The 13,879-nt window shown below is 45.7% G+C and overlaps 1 protein-coding gene across 7 annotated transcripts in view; it reads left to right on the plus strand.

The window, feature by feature from the left end:
- Window positions 1-13,879, plus strand: part of LOC122929149 (protein BTG3-like) — a 134,835-nt gene that overhangs the window by 29,659 nt on the left and 91,297 nt on the right. The gene's annotated exons all lie outside the window — the stretch shown is intronic.

Here is a 13,879-nt window from a genome sequence, read left to right on the forward strand (position 1 = left end):
AAGTGGTGCGCTCTGCTCCCGGATGCCTTTATATTAGCGCCTCGCTCTGCCAGTCTGCAAACCCCAAACATCTGTCCGCCCTGTAAAATAAAGCTTAGTCGTCACACATTGAAAAGTTCTGCGTCTATTCTGCTTGCTGTAAGTGAATGGAACCAATTCATGCAGCTGCAGGTCTGACGCAATGCGACTTGAGCTGGAAACAATCAAGATGTGAATGTAAGCAATGGCCCACAGGGAACACGGCTAGGGACGCTAGGTCCATCATGGGACCATGTCCGCCCTGGGAAAGGCTGTGCCAGGCTGATGGGGCACAGGTCGGCCAACTGAACCCGCTCCATAGCCGCCATATTGCCAATCACGGGATTGTGTCATGTGACCCCTCTTGGCTCTGCTGATTGGCTGAGACTTGTAGCGGAGTCAGGACGGGAGACCTTTTTTTTTTTTTGCTATTGAATTTTTTTTTTTAATATGGCGCCTTTGCAGCGCTGATCGGAGCGTGTTGCGCGTTCCAACCGTGCCAGACACTCACGTGTGTGTAATATGGTTTGTGGACAGACATAGCAGAGCTGAGTTTATCATTTGGCACAAATCGCCACCTAATCTATAGTTTTACATAGGACTGCAGCCACGAAAGGTTAAATTGCCACCTCAGCTCTGCTACATTCGTGTAAAATAATCCTCTCCTCTCCGTTGCGAGCGGTTGAGCGCCTTATTCTGCCTGGTTCGGGGCCTAGCAGACAGCATTGTGCAGAACGGGCACGGGGACGGCTCCCTACAGCTGCTCCCATGCTGCACTTGGAGAGGTGCCACCATTTTGTACGGCTCTGGATTCAGGGAGCTCTGAAATGGCGTCCGCCTGGCACGGCCCGCAGAAGGCTGGGCTTGCGAGCAGTTTTTTCGAAGGCCCACCGCCCTGTCGGACCTGTCTACAGACAAACGCAGGCAGGTTTCTGTGGTTACAAGAGGGAAAGGGGACAGGCCGGGAGCGGAAAAAAGAGACTCGAAAACCAGAAAAAGGGAGACAGAGAGCAGACGGGCACAGGCAGGAAAGGAGTGGCAGAGCGGGCGGCGCTGAAAGGGTGAACCGTACCAGACGGCAAGAAGCAGGTTCCTATACGGAGGACACCGAACCGGTTAATGGAGAACTCGCCACAATAGCCGGCAAGGTGGACAGGAGCTCGCAGCGGTTAACCCCTTCAAAGCCGGCGGGCCATGGAGAAAGCTGAAGAAATGACCAAAAGACATAGACGTATCACATATCTGCACTTTATATCCACTATGCCTGCCTTGTCTGTGGCTGTACAATACATTTACTGATGTAGCAGAGCTGAGTGTCTCATTTACCACCATGCGGTTTCTATGGTTTTCCATGGGGCTGCAGATAAACCTATGCCTACTTTTAAAGGAGCCCATACACCTCTTAAACATTTACAGTTGCAAAATACTGCACTCCACATGTGTATGTCGGCGAAACAACAGGATGACAAAATCAGCTCTGCTACATGGTGGCTAGGTCTATATGTATGTGCACAGGGGCGATGAGCTGCTTATCTAGTAATTTGTACCTGCAGTCCCTATGACAAACTCACATCTGCTTCAGCCGTACCTGTTCTGTGTATCCCATGAGTGAAGTGCGATTGGGGGTAAGGTAAAAAACGGACCCATAGTTGTTGCTTTAAGAAGACAAGGTTCTGAAAATCAGGAATTTTTCTCTTGTTGCGCCCCCCCCCCCCCCCCCCTCGCAGAAGTTCCTAAATCTGGGTCAGCTGGGTACGTGGTGCGCAGCCCCGATCCAGCCTCCTTCCCGTCTGATGCGCGTCGTGGTCTATTTATACACCCTATAAATACAACAGCCAAATATTACATTAACTACAGCGCCTTCTGCCAGTCTGCCTCCTGTGCGCTCGCTCCTACCGCCATCTGCCAGTGTGTGCGGTGATCTACACCGATAATGGGGGGCGCAGCGTCCAACTGCTCCCCGTCCTGCCAGACTACAGCGACACGGCAGAAAACGCAAGGAAAATGCACCCATCTACTAGGAGGTATAACAGAGTATAGATGACAGGTACCCCAACACACCCATCTACTAGGAGGTATAACAGAGTATAGATGACAGGTACCCCAACACACCCATCTACTAGGAGGTATAACAGAGTATACATGACAGGTACCCCAACACACCCATCTACTAGGAGGTATAACAGAGTATAGATGACAGGTACCCCAACACACCCATCTACTAGGAGGTATAACAGAGTATAGATGACAGGTACCCCAACACACCCATCTACTAGGAGGTATAACAGAGTATAGATGACAGGTACCCCAACACATCCATCTACTAGGAGGTATAACAGAGTATAGATGACAGGTACCCCAACACATCCATCTACTAGGAGGTATAACAGAGTATAGATCACAGGTACCCCAACACACCCATCTACTAGGAGGTATAACAGAGTATAGATGACAGATACCCCAACACACCCATCTACTAGGAGGTATATCAGAGTATGGATGACAGGTACCCCAACACACCCATCTACTAGAAGGTATAACAGAGTATAGATGACAGGTACCCCAACACACCCATCTACTAGGAGGTATAACAGAGTATAGATGACAGGTACCCCAACACACCCATCTACTAGGAGGTATAACAGAGTATAGATGACAGGTACCCCAACACATCCATCTACTAGGAGGTATAACAGAGTATAGATGACAGGTACCCCAACACACCCATCTACTAGGAGGTATAACAGAGTATGGATGACATAAACCCCATCTCATAAGGGTGGGGGGAGGGTAAAGGTAAAGTATAGTTTAAAACAATTGTTCAGGAAAAAATGGAAACGTACTGTTTAAGATGCGATTTGAAGATATTTATACCTATGATGTGATTGGAATGTATACGTTTCTTTTTGTATAAATGAAAATAAAGATATATAAAAAAAAATAAAAAATAAAAAAAAGACATAAACCCCAACATACCCATCTACTAGGAGGTTTAACAGAGTATAGATGACAGGTACCCCAACACACCCATCTACTGGGAGGTATAACAGAGTATAGATGACAGGTACCCCAACACACCCATCTACTAGGAGGTTTAACAGAGTATACCTGACAGGTACCCCAGGACACCCATCTACTAGGAGGTATAACAGAGAATAGATGACAGGTACCCCAACACACTCTTCTACTAGGAGGTATAACAGAGTATACATGACAGGTACCCCAAGACACCCACCTATTAGGAGGTATAACAGAGTATACATGACAGGTACCCCAAGACACCCACCTATTAGGAGGTATAACAGAGTATAGATGGCAGGTACCCCAGGACACCCATCTACTAGGAGGTATAACAGAGTATAGATGACAGGTACCCCAACACACCCATCTACTAGGAGGTATAACAGAGTATAGATGACAGGTACCCCAACACACCCATCTACTAGGAGGTATAACAGAGTATAGATGACAGGTACCCCAACACACTCTTCTACTAGGAGGTATAACAGAGTATAGATGACAGGTACCCCAACACACTCTTCTACTAGGAGGTATAACAGAGTATACATGATACCCCAACACATCCATCTACTAGGAGGTATAACAGAGTATAGATGACAGGTACCCCAACACACCCATCTACTAGGAGGTATAACAGAGTATAGATGACAGGTACCCCAACACATCCATCTACTAGGAGGTATAACAGAGTATAGATGACAGGTACCCCAACACATCCATCTACTAGGAGGTATAACAGAGTATACATGACAGGTACCCCAGGACACCCATCTACTAGGAGGTATAACAGAGTATACATGATAGCCCAACACACCCATTTACTAGGACAGTGATGGCTAACCTCCGGCACTCCAGCTGTGGTGAAACTACAACTCCCAGCATGCTCTATTCATTTTTATGGCGTTCTGAGAACAGCCAAGCAAGTGTGCATCTTGGGGGAATACATGATACCCCAACATACCCATCTTCTAGGAGGTATAACAGAGTATAGATGATAGATACCCCAACACACCCATCTACTAGGAGGTATAACAGAGTATACATGACAGGTACCCCAACACAACCATCTACTAGGAGGTATAACAGAGTATAGCTGACAGGTACCCCAAGACACCCATCTACTAGGAGGTATTACAGAGTATACATGACAGATACCACAACACACCCATCTACTGGGAGGTATAACAGAGTATACATGACAGGTACCCCAAGACACCCATCTACTAGGAGGTATAAGAGTATACATGACAGGTACCCCAACACACCCATCTACTAGAAGGTATAACAGAGTATAGATGACAGGTACCCCAACACACCCATCTACTAGGAGGTATAAGAGTATACATGACAGGTACCCCAACACACCCATCTACTAGAAGGTATAACAGAGTATAGATGACAGGTACCCCAACACACTCTTCTACTAGGAGGTATAACAGAGTATACATGACAGGTACCTCAACACACCCATCTACTAGGAGGTATAAGAGTATAGATGACAGGTACCCCAACACACCCATCTACTAGGAGGTATAACAGAGTATACATGACAGGTACCCCAACACACCCATCTACTAGAAGGTATAACAGAGTATAGATGACAGGTACCCCAACACACCCATCTACTAGGAGGTATAACAGAGTATACATGACAGGTACCCCAACACACCCATCTACTAGGAGGTATAAGAGTATACATGACAGGTACCCCAACACACCCATCTACTAGGAGGTATAACAGAGTATACATGACAGGTACCCCAACACACCCATCTACTAGAAGGTATAACAGAGTATAGATGACAGGTACCCCAACACACCCATCTACTAGGAGGTATAACAGAGTATAGATGACAGGTACCCCAACACACCCATCTACTAGGAGGTATAACAGAGTATAGATGACAGGTACCCCAACACACCCATCTACTAGGAGGTATAAGAGTATAGATGACAGGTACCCCAACACACCCATCTACTAGGAGGTATAACAGAGTATACATGACAGGTACCCCAACACACCCATCTACTAGAAGGTATAACAGAGTATAGATGACAGGTACCCCAACACACCCATCTACTAGGAGGTATAACAGAGTATAGATGACAGGTACCCCAACACACCCATCTACTAGGAGGTATAACAGAGTATAGATGACAGGTACCCCAACACACTCATCTACTAGGAGGTATAACAGAGTATAGATGACAGGTACCCCAACACATCCATCTACTAGGAGGTATAACAGAGTATGGATGACATAAACCCCATCTCATAAGGGTGGGGGGAGGGTAAAGGTAAAGTATAGTTTAAAACAATTGTTCAGGAAAAAATGGAAACGTACTGTTTAAGATGCGATTTGAAGATATTTATACCTATGATGTGATTGGAATGTATACGTTTCTTTTTGTATAAATGAAAATAAAGATATATAAAAAAAAATAAAAAATAAAAAAAAGACATAAACCCCAACATACCCATCTACTAGGAGGTATAACAGAGTATAGATGACAGAAACCCCAACACACCCATCTACTAGGAGGTATAACAGAGTATAGATGATAGATACCCCAACACACCCATCTACTAGGAGGTATAACAGAGTATAGATGACAGAAACCCCAACACACCCATCTACTAGGAGGTATAACAGAGTATAGATGACAGGTACCCCAACACACCCATCTACTAGGAGGTTTAACAGAGTATACCTGACAGGTACCCCAGGACACCCATCTACTAGGAGGTATAACAGAGAATAGATGACAGGTACCCCAACACACTCTTCTACTAGGAGGTATAACAGAGTATACATGACAGGTACCCCAAGACACCCACCTATTAGGAGGTATAACAGAGTATACATGACAGGTACCCCAAGACACCCACCTATTAGGAGGTATAACAGAGTATAGATGGCAGGTACCCCAGGACACCCATCTACTAGGAGGTATAACAGAGTATAGATGACAGGTACCCCAACACACCCATCTACTAGGAGGTATAACAGAGTATAGATGACAGGTACCCCAACACACCCATCTACTAGGAGGTATAACAGAGTATAGATGACAGGTACCCCAACACACCCATCTACTAGGAGGTATAACAGAGTATAGATGACAGGTACCCCAACACACTCTTCTACTAGGAGGTATAACAGAGTATAGATGACAGGTACCCCAACACACTCTTCTACTAGGAGGTATAACAGAGTATACATGATACCCCAACACATCCATCTACTAGGAGGTATAACAGAGTATACATGACAGGTACCCCAGGACACCCATCTACTAGGAGGTATAACAGAGTATACATGATAGCCCAACACACCCATTTACTAGGACAGTGATGGCTAACCTCCGGCACTCCAGCTGTGGTGAAACTACAACTCCCAGCATGCTCTATTCATTTTTATGGCGTTCTGAGAACAGCCAAGCAAGTGTGCATCTTGGGGGTATACATGATACCCCAACATACCCATCTTCTAGGAGGTATAACAGAGTATACATGACAGGTACCCCAACACACCCATCTACTAGGAGGTATAACAGAGTATACATGACAGGTACCCCAACACAACCATCTACTAGGAGGTATAACAGAGTATAGCTGACAGGTACCCCAACACACCCATCTACTAGGAGGTATTACAGAGTATACATGACAGATACCACAACACACCCATCTACTGGGAGGTATAACAGAGTATACATGACAGGTACCCCAAGACACCCATCTACTAGGAGGTATAAGAGTATACATGACAGGTACCCCAACACACCCATCTACTAGAAGGTATAACAGAGTATAGATGACAGGTACCCCAACACACTCTTCTACTAGGAGGTATAACAGAGTATACATGACAGGTACCCCAACACACCCATCTACTAGGAGGTATAAGAGTATAGATGACAGGTACCCCAACACACCCATCTACTAGGAGGTATAACAGAGTATACATGACAGGTACCCCAACACACCCATCTACTAGGAGGTATAACAGAGTATAGATGACAGGTACCCCAACACACTCTTCTACTAGGAGGTATAACAGAGTATACATGATACCCCAACACATCCATCTACTAGGAGGTATAACAGAGTATACATGACAGGTACCCCAGGACACCCATCTACTAGGAGGTATAACAGAGTATACATGATACCCCAACACACCCATCTACTAGAAGGTATAACAGAGTATAGATGACAGGTACCCCAACACACCCATCTACTAGGAGGTATAACAGAGTATAGATGACAGGTACCCCAACACACTCTTTTACTAGGAGGTATAACAGAGTATACATGATACCCCAACACATCCATCTACTAGGAGGTATAACAGAGTATACATGACAGGTACCCCAGGACACCCATCTACTAGGAGGTATAACAGAGTATACATGATAGCTCAACACACCCATTTACTAGGACAGTGATGGCTAACCTCCGGCACTCCAGCTGTGGTGAAACTACAACTCCCAGCATGCTCTATTCATTTTTATGGAGTTTTGAGAACAGCCAAGCAAGTGTGCATCTTGGGGGTATACATGATACCCCAACATACCCATCTTCTAGGAGGTATAACAGAGTATAGATGATAGATACCCCAACACACCCATCTACTAGGAGGTATAACAGAGTATAGATGATAGATACCCCAACATATCCATCTTCTAGGAGGTATAACAGAGTATGGATGACAGCTACCCCAACACACCCATCTACTAAGATAGCCCACACAGAGCCACGTGCTCACAGAGAGGACTCTGAGTGCTCCGTCTGGCCCGCGTGCCAAAGGTTCGCCACCACTAGTATAGATGATGGATACCTCTACATATCCATCTTCTGAGGTATAACAGAGTATAGATGATAGATACCCCCAACAGATCCATCCTCTAAGAGGTATAACAGAGTATAGATGATAGATACCCCAACATATTCATTATCTAAGAGGTATAACTGAGTATAGATGATGGATACCCCAATATACCCATCTTCTAAGAGGTATAACATAGTATAGATGATAGATACCCCAACATATTCATCCTCTAATAGTGCAACAGAGTATAGATGATAGATACTCCAACATACCCATCTTCTAAGAGGTATAACATAGTATAGAAGATAGATACTCCAATATACCCATCTTCTAAGAGGTATAACAGAGTATAGATGACAGATACCCCAACATATCCATCCTCTAAGAGGTATAACAGAGTATAGGTGATAGATACCCCAACATATTCATCATCTAAGAGGTATAAGTGAGTATAGATGATAGATACCCCAACATACCCATCTTCTAAGAGTTATAACATAGTATAGATGATATATACTCCAATATACCCATCTTTATATCATGGTCTGCATGTTACATACCAACACATTCTCATTCTCTGAGGTTTAGCTCCAAGCAGCGACCATGTTTGGCGGACTTTGGTGGCATTATCACATGCTGTCAAAGAGGATGATGATGGAGAAACAAATTCCATTAAAGGGACTTTGCCACCTGGAACCAGTATAGATGTTAGAGGGTGTGCACATAATGGAGAGGGCGGACAGGTGCGGTCTTCTCCAAGCACTGCACCACCGCCGGTTTGGAGGAGCACACCGACAGAACTGAAGTGAGTTTGGAGATGAAAGTTGCTCATTGTCAGGTGCACTACTCATCTATTATTTGTCCGAATTGATGGATTCCCTTTGAGCAGAAGGCAATGTCCACTGATTCATACCAACATACTGCCAGGCCATTTTAGAGGAGCGCCATTTCCAGGGCGATCTGTGTTCGTGGGGTTTTGAAAGCCGCAATCGCACATAGCAGAAAAAAATCTGCGTGGAAACCTTGTGTGGAACTGTCACGGATTTGACTCTTTACAGTCCATGGGGTGAACCAATGGTCACAAATTCCCAGCATATTTGCAGCAAGATCCGCCATGGAAAAATGGAAATGTCCAATAATGGGGCAAAACCTGTGATATTAGGGCCAAATTAAAAATTATCCCATCTATTTACAAAATCAAGGTACTGCGTGAAAAGTCCTAAAGGTATAGGTGTTCCCTCCACTTTTTATCTCCTTCCCCCAAAAAACCATCTAGAATCAGATCAGAGTCAGCGATCAGATGAACCTAAGGTGCCTTGTTGCTCCCAGTACTGGACAATGACCAAACCTAGGAGGACCACCAGTGTGGAGCCATTCACTGCATGGTACTGGATGACCGGAGTTGAGGTGGAGTCCTCCAAGCGGTTTCCAGCAGTTTCCCTAGGTGACTGCTACGCTGCAAATTAACATGGGGGGATTTCAGACTAAAAAAGGGAAAGTGAACTCTAAGAATCCTTCCCTGAAGGCTGATGAATGGATTCCTAGAATCCCCCCTCCTCCCCTTACACACCCTCTGAATAGCGCCCAGCGAACACTCCAATCAGAGCCATCTAGGATAGACGGGTCGAGGAATGGCTACAGGCCCCTGCTTGCACGTGCAAGACTCTGTTCTTAGGAGACGTGAAGTTCAGTCATGGAAAGTCAAGGAAGGGGGTGGCAGATGTCCCGGTCATGTCACCCCACGTCCTGTGATGGGCGGTTATAGAAGTGTCTGAACGTCTGCAGATCCAGGGGGAGTAGTAGGAGTACTTGCAGGAGCCAAGTATTATTTCTCTAGTGGGTTCACCTTCACACAAGTCGTAGCCAGGATTTCCTCCACCTGGGGCAGGAATTCTGCTCACGGGCATAGCCCCGATAAGGCTAGTATACCTTGTTGGCACCCTACCTGGCACCAAGCGTTACAATGCAGAATTGCACTTTCTTCTAATTACAATGAATGTAAAATCTCACACGGCAAGAAGCGGACGATTCTCTGCCTTTATCTGTGAGATCCATAGACTTCTGTTCGGTTCTCATATGATCCAAGATATCTGATATTCTGGCGCCTATCAGGATTGCTGTAGTTATGTACTGGTATATTGGTATCTTCCGGTGTGGGGGGGGGGGGGGGTGTACTGGTTCTCACTGAAGAAAATGAAGACTGTTCTTTCAGGCAACTGAGCTCATGTCATCCAAACCAGAGACTCCGCCATCATCCATTTTGGTTATATATTTTGTACAAATCTCCCCATAGAATACATATTTATCAATACTGGCGCTCCCATATACCAGGCTTCATCCCCTTGCGCTAGATTTAAATACATTTTTCATCAGACCCCAAAATCAGAGACCCAATCCTCATCAGACCTCAGATCAGCCCCCTAAATCGGAGACCCAATCCTCATCAGAGCTCAGATCAGTCCCCCAAATCAGAGACCCAATCCTCATCAGACTTCAAATCAGCCCCCCAAATCAGAGACCCAATCCTCATCAGAACTCAGATCAGCCCCTTAAATCAGAGACCCAATCCTCATCAGAACTCAGATCAGTCCCCTAAATCAGAGACCCAGTCCTCATCAGACCTCAGATCAGCCCCCCAAATCAGAGACCCAATCCTCATCAGACCTCAGATCAGTCCCCCAAATTCGAGACCCAATCCTCATCAGACCTCAGATCAACCCCCTAAATCAGAGACCCAAACTTCATCAGACCTCAGCTCAGCCCCCCAAATCAGAGACCCAATCCTCATCAGACCTCAGCTCAGCCCCCCAAATCAGAGACCCAATCCTCATCAGACCTCAGATCAGCCCCCCAAATCAGAGACCCAATCCTCATCAGACCTCAGATCAGTCCCCCAAATTCGAGACCCAATCCTCATCAGACCTCAGATCAGCCCCCCAAATCAGAGACCCAATCCTCATCAGCCCTCAGATCAGCCCCCTAAATCAGAGACCCAAACTTCATCAGACCTCAGCTCAGCCCCCCAAATCAGAGACCCAATCCTCATCAGACCTCAGATCAGCCCCCTAAATCAGAGACCCAATCCTCATCAGAACTCAGATCAGCCCCCCAAATCAGAGACCCAATCCTCATCAGACCTCGGATCAGCCCCCTAAATCAGAGACCCAATCCTCATCAGACCTCAGATCAGCCCCCCAAATCAGAGACCCAATCCTCATCAGACCTCAGATCAGCCCCCCAAATCAGAGACCCAATCCTCATCAGACCTCAGATCAGCCCCCCAAATCAGAGACCCAATCCTCATCAGACCTCAGATCAACCCCCTAAATCAGAAACCCAATCTTCATCAGACCTCAGATCAAACCCCTAAATCAGAGACCCAATCATCATCAGACCTCAGATCAGACTCCTATTCCTTATTAGACCTCAGATCAGACCCCTAGTCTTCATTAGACCTCAGATCAGACCCCTAGTCTTCATTCGACCTCAGATCAGACCCCTAGTCTTCATTAGACCTCAGATCAGACCCCTAGTCTTCATTAGACCTCAGATCAGACCCCCAGTCTTCATTAGACCTCAGGTCAGACCCCCAGTCTTCATTAGACCTCAGATTAGACCCCCAGTCTTCATTAGACCTCAGATCAGACCCCCACTGATTATTAGACCTCAGATAAGACCCCCATCAGACATAAATAAATTAAGTTACCTCTCCAGCTCTGGACTGCGCTGACACTCTCTCCAGGTGCAGTGGCTGTTCCTGCACTCACCGCTCCCATGTCTCCTCCGGGCCCACGCTGAACTGAGACCTGATGTCACACAGCATTAGGTCCCAGTGCGCGGACTACGTCCAGATGCTGTACACAGGCTGAACAGTGCAGCGCAGGCCGGGAGAAGACCCTTCTAGCAGAACTACACTCACCACTCCTTAGTCCTACTGAGCCCTTCCATAATGGAACTCCTCACTAGTATTTGCTCCATAAGACGCACTGACATATTTCTCCCACTTCTGAGGAGAAAAAATTGTGTGTTATAGAGCGAACAATTCGGTAGATGCCTCCTAATAAATTAGGTGTATCTCTGGGACACTGTGCTCCAGAAGCTCAGATTTATAGCAGCAGCAGCGGCTGGCGTAGACTTGACTTATAATGTACGCTATTTTCTGGTATAAATTACAGAGAATCTGGCAGGCCACGCCTTCCCCCACTAGGACCGCCCCTTTCATTTACAGCTTTAGAGAAGTCAAGAAGATTAAAAAGTTGCAAATTATGACACAAATAAGACTGTTTACGTGCACATTAGTGGCGTAAATAGCTTGATAAATGCCCCTCATAGGGTCTGTATCCAGAATCCTTTAATCCACAATTAGTAAGACCTGACTACCTATTATATCTATGTGTCTAATATCTACCTGATTCCACGTTATGCTGATTATTATCATTCATACATTTATATTATATTAATAAGATATCGTCACTGATAAGTCAACTTGATTACAATAGATAAAACAAACATATGATTGCAGTTCTCGCACTGGCCACTATGTCTAACCATTGGCGCCACTTCTTGGTTGGTACAGATCACGTCACTGCAGCTAACTAATCCTTATGATACCACCTCTGTGTATAGATAAGACAGGATCCACCATTCACAATAGGTGATTGTCTATTCCCTCCCTGCACAGGTCACAGAGCAGCCCGGAAAACTCTCCCATAGAAGTTAATGAGGTCCCCTCCTGACCCTGGGGCAGCAGTAAAGCAATTTAGAACAGATCAGGCAAGATGGCCGCCCCCATAATCATGTTCAGAAAATAGAATAAAAAAAAATCTACAATCAGAAAATAAAAACTGATTAGAAAAAAAGAATGTGTTACTATCTGGTGACACATTTCTTAAAGGGATTATCCCATGACTAATGTAAAAAAATGAAAATCTGACCTCACATACTACAGGACAATCTCTTTCTAACAACCAGCCCTGGACCTCACATCGATCCAGAGATCTCCACATTCATTGCTCTGGTAGATTTACATCAAGCAGGGGCTCAAGGGGAGTGTCCATTCTGCTGCAACTAAGGGGGTGTGTCCATTCTGCTGCGACTAAGGGGGTGTGCCCATTCTGCTGCGACTAAGGGGGTGTGTCCATTCTGCTGCAACTAAGGGGGTGTGCCCATTCTGCTGCGACTAAGAGGGTGTGTCCATTCTGCTGCGACTAAGGGTGTGTGCCCATTCTGCTGCAACTAAGGGGGTGTGCCCATTCTGCTGCGACTAAGGGGGTGTGTCCATTCTGCTGCGACTAAGGGGGTGTGTCCATTCTGCTGCGACTAAGGGGGTGTGCCCACTCTGCTGCAACTAAGGGGGTGTGCCCATTCTGCTGCGACTAAGGGTGTGTGTCCATTCTGCTGCAACTAAGGGGGTGTGCCCATTCTGCTGCGACTAAGGGGGTGTGTCCATTCTGCTGCAACTAAGGGGGTGTGTCCATTCTGCTGCGACTAAGGGGGTGTGTCCATTCTGCTGTGACTAAGGGGGTGTGTCCATTCTGCTGCAGCTCTCTTCCTATCAAAGCTCAGGAGACAGTTGAAGAATGCATCTCAGTGATCAGGACAAAGAAATAAGAAAAAGAACAAACAGCAGGTGGCGCCATACAGATACATTTTATTGAATAACTCACTGGATATACCAAATTTTGAATTACATGCAATTACAAAAGGATTCAGATCCAGATGCTGGTTTGAAAACTGTAGAATATTTCTTGTGGGACAACCCCTTTAATCTTAATCTTTCCAAGGCACTTTTAATTATTATATTGGTAGGTTACCACTAACTGTCTATCTATCTATGTATCTCCTATCTGTCTGTCTATCTATCTATCTCCTATCTGTCTATCTATCTATAAATATCTCATATCTATCTATCCATCTATCTCAATACTGAATTAGAGCAGACCTGAGCACAGATTATCAGGAATATCCCCTAATCTATCAGATCCTGATACTGCAGGATTATAGGA

The sequence above is a fragment of the Bufo gargarizans genome, chromosome 2, assembly GCF_014858855.1.
Source record: "Bufo gargarizans isolate SCDJY-AF-19 chromosome 2, ASM1485885v1, whole genome shotgun sequence".
NCBI lineage: Eukaryota > Metazoa > Chordata > Amphibia > Anura > Bufonidae > Bufo > Bufo gargarizans.